Source organism: Musa acuminata, chromosome BXJ1-2 (assembly GCF_036884655.1).
Source record: "Musa acuminata AAA Group cultivar baxijiao chromosome BXJ1-2, Cavendish_Baxijiao_AAA, whole genome shotgun sequence".
In the NCBI taxonomy this organism is placed as follows: domain Eukaryota; kingdom Viridiplantae; phylum Streptophyta; class Magnoliopsida; order Zingiberales; family Musaceae; genus Musa; species Musa acuminata.
In genome coordinates, this window is record NC_088328.1 from 1,997,501 (window position 1) to 2,010,519 (window position 13,019).

Genomic DNA, 13,019 nt, shown 5'->3' on the forward strand with positions numbered 1-13,019 from the left:
AGTACACATGTCCATACCTTGAGAAATCATCAGTAAAAGTAATGAAGTAGCAGTAACCACCTATGACATGAGTTGGTTGACATTGGTCCACATATATCACTATGTATGAGTTCCAATAGCTCAGTGGCTCTTTCTCTAGTTCTACTAAATGGAGAGTTTGTTAGTTTTTCATAAAGGCAAGGCTCGTAGGTTGCATATGACTCATAGTCGAATAGATCTAGATATCCATCCTTTAGTAACTTTTGAATCCTTCCCTCATGGATGTGACCTAGCCTACAATGTCACAGGTATGTATTGTTCACCTCATCTTATTTCCTCTTAGACTTACTTACATCCATGATATGTGGAGTAGTGTCTAGCATAAGCAAACTATTATGAAATATTCCTCTCGTTATGTTCTCATCATCTAATAATATTGAACAACCATTGTTCTAAAAAATTAATTTATATCCACTAACTGTCAAACATGAAATGAAAATAATATTTTTGATAATAGAATGAACAAAATAACTTGCATCCAATGCAATAATAGCTCCACCATGCAGATGTAGGGCGACCTTGCCAATAGCTACTATAGCAACTTTTGCTCCATTGCTCATCTAAAGGTCCATCTCGCATCTCAGCAGTTTTCTAGGCCTTGTTAGAACCTGCAATGAACTACAAATATGATAAGCACTACCGCTATCCAATACCCATGTGTTATCATAAGAGTCTGATAAATAGAGACTGATCATGAATATACCTGAAGCTTCTCCAAGCTTTTGTTTAACCCTCTCTGCAAGGTACTCTTTGTAGTTCCTCTTTTAGTGCCCATGTTTTCCGTAATGGAAGCACTAGCCTTTGTCCTTTGCTGGGTCTTTCTTAGCAACCTTTGCTTTACCTGGTCTGCCCTTGCCCTTCTTAAGGGACTTTTCTATTTTTCTTTTCTTTTTGGTCTCACTAGTGTAGAGAACTAATTGGCTTCTCTTTCTTGATAGTGCTCTTTGCCTCCCTCAACATATTGAGGAGCTCCGAGAGAGTCACGTCAAGCTTGTTCATATTAAAATTTATTATGAACTGTAAAAAGGAATCTAGTAGAGACTGAAGCACAAGATCCACACACAGGTTATCCTGTAAGACCACTCCTAGACTTGTGAATTTTTTTATCCACTCAATCATCTTTAAGACATGGTTCTGAACTAGTGTCCCCTCAATCATCCTAGCGCAGAAGAGGCTCTTAGATATCTCATATCGTTGAGTCCTTCCCTATTCCTAAAATAATTTGTGAACATGTAGGAGAATGGATTTGGTATCCATCTTTACATGTTGTCTCTATAACTCAGGAGTCATGGAGCCCAACATGTTACACTGAGCAAGAGTGGAGTCATCAATGTACTTCACGTAGCGAGCGATCTCATCACTGTATTAAGGACGTACGCAATTTTCTCCACCGTGAGAACAATTCTCAAGTTGTGGAGCTAATCCGTATAATTTGGACTAGTGAGGAGGTTGACATCAAGTATACCATATAAGGGATTTAAAAGCGATATTTTCTGAAAATAAAAATGCAGCAGAAATAAATAACATATAGATTTTATAAAAATAAACAATCAAGATATGGACTTCTATCTTAATATGCTCCCACTATTTTACTAGCAAGTCATGCGACACCCTCAACACGTGAAACGGAAGTCTCCGACAGACTTCTAGTGGGGTTCGGAATCCAATCAACGTCTTAGTATAACCTCGAGGGACTCGACCAATCACACTAAGCCCGAAAGGTAGGCAAATTTTGTCGATCACAACTCCTTTTGATTTCCATCCTATTTGACCTCCGAATTACCATGGTCTCGAGGGACTCAACCAACCATGATGTTTGGTTAAGTCAACACCATTATTACAAGATGAGTATGATTTGATGATATACCCTCGAGGAACTTGACCAAGCATACCTTATCCTCAGGTCACCAGTGACATCTCTATATCGTAGGTAAGATAGCAAATCATGATATAGATGAGTCTCGAGGGACTCTACCAACTCAACCTACACCGAGAATCGGTCCCTACCTATAATGATGGAAGGCCACATGAGTCAATCTAATTGTCTTACGTTTACTGACTTAATATTGCAGAGAGAGGGGTTTCTTTGATTTAGTCTCCTAATATGACATGTCACATATGTACATATTTAATATATATCTATATCGCATGCAAATATATATATATATATATATATATATATATATATAGTATGTATATAAACAATCACACATCACATGAGCAATTACACTAGATGATCATGGACCACAGTATAATGTGATCGGGCCCGAGCCAGTAGGCCTAATCACTCACATCAAAATCTATGTGTGCAATGGTGCATCTCCATCCCCTGTGATCGTCCATCTCGTCCTCGTTGGTTCCGTTGGCATCTCGACACATCTCCATGCATTACAATCGTTCGTCTTGTGGGTCCCGCTATCGCTTCCACGCTCCCGCTGTGCCTCCTCGTGTGATTACAACTTATATAGGCACGCAGGCCGGACAATAAATGAGAAATAAAATGGAGGCTCGTAGGCCTCAATAATAATAATCATAAGTACATACATCATACGGTCCATGATCATCCGTCCATATATCATACATCATATGTATAAATCATCATCATTTAGGACTACTAGATAATAAAAAATAATAATCAATTAAACTTTTTAATTAATTAATATTTTTATGAAATCAGGGACATGTAGGGAATTTTTTGAATTCTGAGGGATATTTTTATAATTTGGATAAAAGATAGAATCTGAAATTTCCGAAATTTCGAGGGGCAAAACTATCTTTTGCCCAAAAACCCCTAAGCCCCTTTCTCCCTCTTCCTTGCTGCGACCATCGCCACCTTACCGGCAACGGCTTGTATAGCAGAGGGCGGGGGTGCGAGGGCGACGCCCCTACCCGCGGGCGACACCGCCGCCGTAGGTGGGTGCCCCCACGGACGGCGCCATCCCCGTAGGTGCCACTGCCCTACGGTGCCTCACCTCGCAGGCGCAACAGTTACAGGCGCCGTAGCCCAGTGGTGTCGTTGCACGCGGGCTGCCAATGGTAGCACCAATGGTTGCAGGCTGCGCTAGTGGGCTGCTGACCGCCGGCAGCAAGGCTACTACATGTAGATGACAGTGAGGGCAGCAACAGTTGCTACCCTTTCTCGCTTTTGCGTCAACAATTTTGACATCAAAAGCTTCTCCAAAATACAACACACGTAGTTCGAAACTAATTTTCGCATGAACAACCTAGCTCTGATACCATTGTTGGGAAATCTTAGGGGTGACATCATATGCGCAACAGAAGAACATAAAACAAAATCCCCAATTCCCAAAGATATGTTCGTCATCGTGCGAAGATTAGTGCGTAAAAATCCGTGAAATAGAAAACCACATGTGAGATAGATTGTGTTACCTAGGGAGATCGTATATTCCTGAATCCCTGCAGATCTCTAGAAGAGGGTGAAGGAGGTCAAGCGCCCTCCTGTCTAGTGATGATCCACACAGTAGGGCTGCGATGATGCTCCTCAAAACTCTAGGCCTACTCTGAGGTGGAGAGGGGGAGGAGAATACGAGAGGAAGCAAAAAGCTCTAACCTATAAACTATTGAATCCCTCCTATTTATAGAGGTCCTTATCAACTTAACCCTAATAGAACCTCCCCTATTGGGTATTAGATCTCCATCCAACTATCCAAGCCTCTTAGTTTAGTGGATCTCTATCCAATAATCTCTCATGGGCTCTTATTGGATCTCATCCATAGGATCCAATAATTCATGGGCTTATTGGATATCCAATAAGAGAGGGGTTCCGGCGGATATTTCATATTCAAACCTTTACTCATCGCAATGCCTACCATATGTGTATGACCCTCTAGGCCTAATATCGAGCTAGCCATGAGTCATACCTGTCAGAACTCCTTCTAGCTTAGTGAATTATTATCTCCATAATAATTTACTCGACTCATCGACTGTGGACGTACTAGGCGACTACGCCGCAATCCCTAGACGATACAGGGGAATCCAATCTATTGGACCTGTATGTCCCCAATTACCATGTACCTATAGTCCCTCATCTATCTAATATCCTAAAGATCATATACCGAGCATGGTGTTGTCAGATCCATACGATTTCTACCCGAGTCTCGCTCTAATCGGGACTCTCCTGGATAACTCATTCTCTCTCAATCCGAATGACCCTGGCTAGGGAATTGTCTGAGTAAGAATATGGGACATTCCTCTCATGACACCGAGAGTGGATGATCCTCTATTGACACTCAATAACCCTCATAATGTTGACTACCACTCTCGATGACCGGTTGTGCTAGAGCTAGGACATCCAAACCTATAAGTTTGGTATCAAAGAGTAGAGTACTCATACAGGATATCCTTGGTGTCTCAAATCTAAGAATCAAATACACCATTGGGATTACGAAATCACTATCTGACAATAAGGCATCATAAACTATTCAGTATTCCATAAGCGAATCAATCAGTGAACTCATTCCCCAATGAACACATGTATTATATCCATAGTGTCCCCACACGAGCAGCTATGAGACTAGCTGCATCCATCATATGAACGGGTATACAACACACCAGTCTATCCGGTTATCTCGATGTCCCTCTCGAGTAACCTATGACCGGAATTATTTAGGATCTGTATTTAAAAGTGAATCGATCTCATTATCGTGATCTCATCACGATCCAATTCTCATTTCACAAATCCAAGGACATCAGAATATATATATATGTGTGTATATATATATATATGTGTGTGTATATATATATATATATATATATATATGTGTGTGTATATATATATATGTATATATATATATGTATATATATATGTATATATATGTATATATATATATACATATATATATACATATATATATATATATATGTGTGTGTATATATATATGTGTATGTATATATATATGTGTGTATGTATATATATATATATATATATATATATATATATATATATATATATATATATATATATATATATATATGTAACAAGTAATATAAAATGATAAATGCCAAAATATAATAAGCAAAAAGACCGCGTATCAAGTCACATATGTCATCACTAACGTGATTGGCTTACAGGATACCTTTGACTAGCATGACCTTTGCGGACGGACATGCAAGGGTATTAGATGATTTAGGCAAAATCAGCTAAATCTATGATAGATGGTATCAAAGCGGGACAAGCACTCATAGAAACACTTGGCATGTAAACGTGAGGGACATAGCCGGGCTGCGTTGAGGGCATCCAACACTCGCGACCGTTTGGGGGAAAGCGGGCATGGAGATGTATAGAAAATGAGTTGCTCAGAGGAGCGGGCATCTTAGATTAGCATTTAGAGGAATGGCCAACCCTTCACGCAAGAGGTACCACGAGGACAAGTAAGCTGGGAAGAATGCGTTGTGAACAAAGGTTGGGATGGCTTAGTTTGAGCTGTGGCTTAACGTTGGCAACCATACTTGATGGTGCTCAAGGCAAGTGAGGCGCTTGGTAAAGGATATGACCATGTAAGGTGGAATGGGTTATTTAGCAACCGAAAGAGTTGTGCAAAGCTTACAGAGGTGAGGGGAATTGCTAACTCAAATAATTTGGTACTCATGCAAAGGCTTATATGTGAACGATGGAGTGTTTGTGGCCATCCCAAGGCGATCGAAACTTGGTGCCATAGTGCATTAAAACTTTTCTCTTTAGCATAAGAAGGATACATCCATAGGAGGCTAAAGTATGCAGCGAGTTCAGCATGTTACAAGGCCTTGAGGGGTGCAGCGGAGGCTGTATTGACATGGAGTCGCAATCTAGCAAGTACATTTGCGGGAGGCAGAACAATGCATAATATGTTCCGCAAGACGGAGTAACCCAAGGGAATGGTGGTCTCTAAAACTTTTAATGAGAAGGAAACGAAGAAAGAAGTTGCTCCAAGGGGATAGATATCCAAGAGGGATAAGTCTCAGCTCTCCAGATGTTGAACCATGTGCAACAGACTACACATGTTAAGGAGGAGTACCTCAAAAACAACTTTACAATGTTCAATGGATCGAGCGAGCGGCGAGGAGTCGTCACATGATCCCACTTGAGATAATGCATTGGGGGGATGTATTGCAAGATCAAGTGGGGGAGCGATCCAAGACAACACAAATGAAGGCACAATTGGGGTCGATATGGAGATCGGACTCAATGGAGGGCTAACCCGTGGAATGGTGGACATGAGGACCATCATTAACTTAATGCAAATCGAGGAGCAGAGCAACTTGGATATAACTTGGCGAAGTACCTAAACCGCATGAAGGGAGCCGTCATAAAAGATGGAATATAGAGCGGAGGCATAGATCTTTCCTTGGGCAGAGGTCAAGGACATGAACTGTTGCAGAGGCATGAGCAGGATCATGTCGTTCCATGGGTCCCTCATTCTGATGGAGCGGGCTCATCCTGCATGGTGTCAAAGACAAAGGGAGCTTTAAGACACATGCACCTTACATTAGAGAAGCATTTGATGGAGGAACTAAAACGACTTAACTTACGGAGGCGAAGTTCATAAGACCTTGGCACGGGGCAAGAGGACACAAAGGTAGGTACTCTTGAAGAATATGCCATAGTGCTACCATTCAAGTTGCCATGAAGGATGCGGTGCGCAGTAGAGATTGTGTTGGTAGGGGCAGAGGCCCAAGATCTAGACAATAATGCACAAATTTCAGCGTAGTCGGTGGACTTTGAGAGCTACTAGGCGACGGACTATCCTAGAGTGATGCTTCATATAAGTATGACCTAAGAGCGGGTGGATGAAGGTCGATTGCCAAAGGAGTGAATACAATCGAAGGTGGAAGAGACCTTGCGATGTATTGGCAGAGGCCACACATGGAAGGATCATAATCCGAGTTCATCCCACAAGGATCGGAATGCAATAGAGATGTCACTAGGAGGCGAAATAGTGCAACAAATAGTGGTGGAATAGTTTGTGGTAATGCAATACACATGAATCTTGTCCTACAAGGGACTATATCATATAGAGGTATGATGTCAGGACCCTTTTTCTGAGCTTTTGAATAATGTTTATTTAGTCTGTTTAGTCCAGTTGTTTATTGAGTCGATTTGGTTCAGTTAGAGTCAAGTAGAGGTTTATTTAATATTTATTTATTATTAGAGTTCAAGTCCTGATGGACTTTGGGTGGAACTCTATAAATAGGGATGTAACTGCTTCTTTTCAGCAATCTATGAAAAATACTATTCTGTCTTTGGACAACCCTAGGAGGCCGATCCCCTCGAAGTGATCAAGGAGGCTGATCCCCTCGAAGCGATCATTATCTCCCCTTTCTTCCATGATAAGACTTTAGGGTCTTATCATTTGGTATCAAAGCCTACGATAAGACCTTTAGGGTCTTATCATATGATCGGGAGCTATTGGGAGCTCCACTTCGGTGAACAACATGTTGGCAAGAAGGGCTATGGATTCAAAGAGTGAAGGCCATGTGATAGAACCCTTGTAGATTCTAAACTTGGGGTTGATCTCTTTAGGGGATCGGCCTCCTTAGAACTCTATAGGGGTTCCACCCTCCAAGTTGCTGCTCAAAGGCTGCAGAAAAGATTCATCTATTCCTAATCAAAAGAGGTGGAATACATGACTATTTATAGGGCTTCTAAACCCTAACTCCTAATAGGACTCTTACTTAAGACTCCTACTTCTAGACAACTCCTAATAGGACTCCTACTCAAGACTCCTACTTCTAACTAACTCCTAATAGGACTCCTACTCAAGACTCCTATTCCTTTACAACTCCTAATTCTTCTCTAAGAAAAAACCTCCTACATGAATACCCCTCTCAATTAGGACTCTCCTAGCTAGAGTCATAACAGAATGTCCCTCTCAATTAGGACTCTCCTAGCTAGAGTCCTAACAGTTTTACATGAATGTCCCTCTCAATTAGGACTCTCCAAGCTAGAGTCCTAACAGACCCGCCCTCTTCAAATCAGCCTTGTCCTCGAGGCTGTTAATTCGTGAATTCTGGGAATTTGATCTTCAAGTCGTCATAGTTCTCCCAAGTGGCATCTTCTATTGGTAGGTTCGCCCACTGTATTAGCACTTCATTAGTGGGTCGTCGTCGTCGAGTCACGATCCATCGATCAATAATGGCACTTGGCTGGGTCTGGAGTTCTCTTTGGGTAGTCATATTTGGTGGGTGGCTTTGGGCTGTCTCCAAGCACCTATTTAAAACTTTCGTCTAGTTGTTAGTTTGTGGGTGATATGTCGTACTCCTTTTCAATTTAGTACCCTACATATGGAATAACTTTGTCCAAAATCTACTTTTGAAGATGCAAGTAGAATTTGTCATAAGCACAATGCGTCCCTTATAGCATAATTCTTTTGAGTCCCGATTGTAATAAGCCACGGAGCTTGGTGCTTCCTCTAATTTTTTTTGTATCTTACCGGTCTCCGAATCTTCCTGCCATTCCATCTTAACATCCACAAGGAAGTCATTGGTTGGAAGTAAAACGACCGAAAATTCAGCTTGCTCAAGTAGCTGCGAAAGCGTATCTGCAACAACATTCTCTTTCCACCTTTTGTAAGTTATTTCATAATCAAATCCAAGAAGTTTTGTTACCCATTTTTGCTGCTCAGGGGATAATATCTTTCGCTCCAAAAAGTACTTGAGGCTTTTATGGTCGGTTTTAATTTGAAATCGTCGACCAATCAAGTAGGGTCTCCACCTCGTTGCTGCGCGCACAATGGCGAGCATCTCCTTATCATATGTTGACTTATTTTGATGGGAGGGAGATAATGCCTTGCTAGTGTATACGAGTGGTCGACCATCTTGCATGAGAATGACTCCAATTCTGACTCCAGATGCGTCGGCCTCAATAACGAAGGGTTGGTTGAAATCTGGTAGTGTTAGTGCCGACGTCGTCGTTATGGTTGCCTTAAGTTTGTCGAAGGCAGTGGAGGCTCTGTCCGACCATTGGAAGACATCTTTTTCCAGTAAGGAAGTAAGCGGTGCACTGATCTTTCCATAGTTTTTCATGAACTTACGGTAGTAGCCTGTTAAACCCAAAAAGCCATGTAGCAATTTTATGTTCCTCGGGGTAGGCCAGTTTTGCATTGCTTCAATTTTGAAGGGGTCCACCGTCACACCTTCCTCTGATATGATATGCCCAAGATTTTTCACCTTTTGTTGAAGAAAGTAAAAATTCGTAGTGGCTGTTATGTGTTCGAAAGGCGGTTTTCGGTATGACTTCTTCATACACTCGTATTTGATAATACCCGGATCGAAGGTCCAGCTTTGTGAAGATTTGTGCTCCCTTTCATCTAGCAATTCATCTGCTATTGGAATAAGGTATTTGTTCTTGATGGTTATGCCATTGAGAGCTCGGTAATCAACGCATATTTGCCATGTTCCGTCCTTCTTGTGTACAAGTAGCACCGGTGAAAGGTAGAGGTTGCAACTTGGCCGAATAACTCCTGTTTCAAGCATCTCTTTTAAAATCCTTTCTATTTCATCATTCTGGAGATGTGGATACCAATATGGCCGAGTATTTGCTGGAGGTTTGCCTGAAAGAATCGTTATATAATGATCATACCGACTGGTAAGAGATAGGTTGTGCGGTTCTTCAAATATATCTGAAAATTCAGCAAGCAAAGGAAATAGGTTTGGATCTTCAAATTCTATTGGCTCTCCTTTAATTTGCTGCTCAAGTTGTACCAAAAAGCCCCTTCATGTTTTATGCAAAACCTTCTCCATTTGTTGTGTGCAAATCATCGTTACGTCGCCCTCACGTTTCCCATGCAGTATCACCTGTTTCTCCTTACTGTAAAATTTTATAAATAGTTGCATAAAATTCTAAGAAATATTACCTAATGTCATCAACCATTTAATTCTGAGTATGGCCTCATGATCATCAAGAGGGAGGAGGAAGAAATATGCAATTATCTCTTGGTCCTGCAGCAACAGTTTCACCCGTGGGCACCTATGATCACACTTCAAAATTCATCCGTTGGCGACCTTAACGATAAACCTGCTGCAATTCTCAATAGGTAAGTTCATATGGACAGCAACCTTACTGTTTAGGAAGTTATTAGTGCTGCCCGTGTCGATGAGAACAGTGATCGGTTGTTGTTTGAGAAGGCCTCCAACTTTCATCGTTTGCGGGTTTGAGTAGCCAGCTAGTGTATGTACCGTAACTTCGGTCAGTTGTGGCTCTTCTTCTGCATCTTTTTCTTCATGTTCAAGGCTCTCTTCTGAATGTTCAATGATCACTTCTTCTATCGGTTCAATCATAAGAAGTCTCCATTTACTACAGCAATGCTCACGGCTCCACGGCTCGTCACAATGCCAACATAACCCCTTCGCATATCGCTCCCGAAGCTCTTCTCTTGTTAACCTCTTTGGTGTAGGGACTTGGTCGATAGTAGGGGGGGCTGAGGGCTTCAATATTACTGGTTGAGGAGCGACCCTAGTCCTCCGAGCTTCATGATTCAATTGCTCCTCTTGATGTCGTGCGAAAGAGATGGCTGCCATAAGCGTATACGGTTGTCGTGCTTTAACTTCTCCTCGGATCTCTGACTTCAAGCCCTCAATGAAGGTCCTCAATAGCTGTTTTTGAGACCAATCATGAGTTTGATTAGATAACATTTCAAACCTGGTTTGATACTCCTGAATGGTAGAGGTTTGTCGGATCTTTGCTAGTTGTCCGTCAATATTCTCGTAATCGGTTAGTTTGAAGTGGATCAACAGTCCTTCTTTGAATTGTCGCCATGATAGGACTCCATAAGTATGTTCAAACCAGTCAAACCACTGTATAGCATCCCCTTCAAGATGTATAGCTGCAATTTTCACCATAGATGCATCCGCGGTTTTATAGTACCGAAAATATCGCTCCGCGCGCGAGATCCAACCAATCGGGTCTCCTTCTTCCCATCTAGGGAAATCCACTCTCATGCATGAATAGTTGGGGTTGGTCATAGAGCTTCCCCTCTCTTGGAAGTCATATCTTTGGGCTTGGTGTGATTGGGCGAAGCTCTCTCCTTGATGTGATTTCTTCGGGCTTAGTGGTCGGCCCAATCTGAGTTCGGTAAAGAGCGTCCGAATCTTATCCTCCATTCGCGCCTCCAAGGCTTCAAATTTAGCATTGATTGCCTCCTTAGATGCCATAGTATATGCCTCCAAATCTATGATGTTAAGATCTCTCTTTTGTTGTTAGGTTAAAGGCATGTATAGGTTGAGAGAAGTGATGGTCGAAAGGGTTGGTGGATCGGTGGATGTAGGCTACGATTTAGGCTTGTTTTGTGGCTGATTTGGGTGCAGTTAGAGGGTGTGGTTTGGTGGAGTTTTAGGGCTGTGGATGAAAGTTTTGGATCTATGGTAGATGGCAGCAAAGGTTTGATAGAAATCAGTAGAAATTGCTGCAAGTATGTGCTGTCTTGTAAGAGTAGAATTGTCGTCGAAGAAACAATGGTTTCTCGATGTAATTTCTACCAAAAACTTGAGAGGATTGAGGAGAGAATTGATAGCAAAATCACATTTTATATGACAGCAAGGATGTCTAATTTAATCAAGAGAATTTTGGCAGTATAACAGCAAGGAAATTGGTGCAAGTTGCGATAGCAGAATTCTCGTCAAAAAATTTCAGCGGGTTACGACGAAAATTTACAGCAACATAAAATCGTTTTTAGAGATAAATTTCTTAATAGATCAATCTTAGATGGAAGCCAAGATGATCTATGAAGTGTATAAGAAATTTCATTAAAAAAAGATTGTAAATAGATGGGTTAAGGCAAGAATATGCGGCTGAAATTTTTTGCAGCATAGATTTTTAGGTATAGCAGATTAGACGTAAAAGATCAGTGGTTTATATTGAGAATTTTTTGATGAAACCAAAGGGAAATCCACTATTAGGAAGTGTCAAAGCTATCATAAAAATTTCGTAGGGATTTGGATAGAAACAATGTAGTATCAAGATCAAACAAACAGTTCTATGCGGCTGAAATTTTACAGTGCAGATTTTCAAGTATAGCAGATTTGACGTAAAAGATCAATGGTTTATATTGAGATTTTTTTGAAAAAACCAAAGGGAAATCTGCTGTTAGGAAGTGTCAAAGATGTCATAAAAATTTCATAGAAATTTGGATAGAAAAAGCATAGTAGCAAGATCAAAAAGATGGTACTATGCGGCTAGAATTCTGCAATGTATCTTTCGTCATAGAGATGAAAACTTTGTGACGAAAGGTTTATGCAGCAATATAGGAACAGTTTTTTTTTTTTGAATTTTCGAATAAGGATAACTAAATTGCAGCAGCAGAAAGGTAGGAAACCAAAACCTGTTGCAATTCACGGGGAGATCAAAAGATGATCCGCGGTGATGGAGATGATGGCGGAATTCGGCGACAATCTTTTAAGCAATTGTGGGAATTGCTTTGGGTGGTTGTGGAGGGCTGATGGATGGCAGTGGAAGGGCAGCGAGATGCCAAGAACGCTGCTCTAATACCAGGTGATAGAACCCTTGCAGATTCTAAACTTGGGGTTGATCTCTTTAGGGGATCGGCCTCCTTGGAACTCTATAGGGGTTCCACCCTCCAAGTTGCTGCTCAAAGGCTGCAGAAAAGATTCATCTATTCCTTATCGAAAGAGGTGGAATACATGATTATTTATAGGGCTTCTAAACCCTAACTCCTAATAGGACTCTTACTTAAGACTCCTACTTCTAAACAACTCCTAATAGGACTCCTACTTAAGACTCCTACTTCTAACCAACTCCTAATAGGACTCCTACTCAAGACTCTTATTCCTTTACAACTCCTAATTCTTCTCTAAGAAAAAACCTCCTACATGAATACCCCTCTCAATTAGGACTCTCCTAGCCAGAGTCCTAACAGAATGTCCCTCTCAATTAGGACTCTCCTAGCTAGAGTCCTAACAGTTTTACATGAATGTCCCTCTCAATTAGGACTCTCCAAGCTAGAGTCCTAACACCATGGTACCGTAAA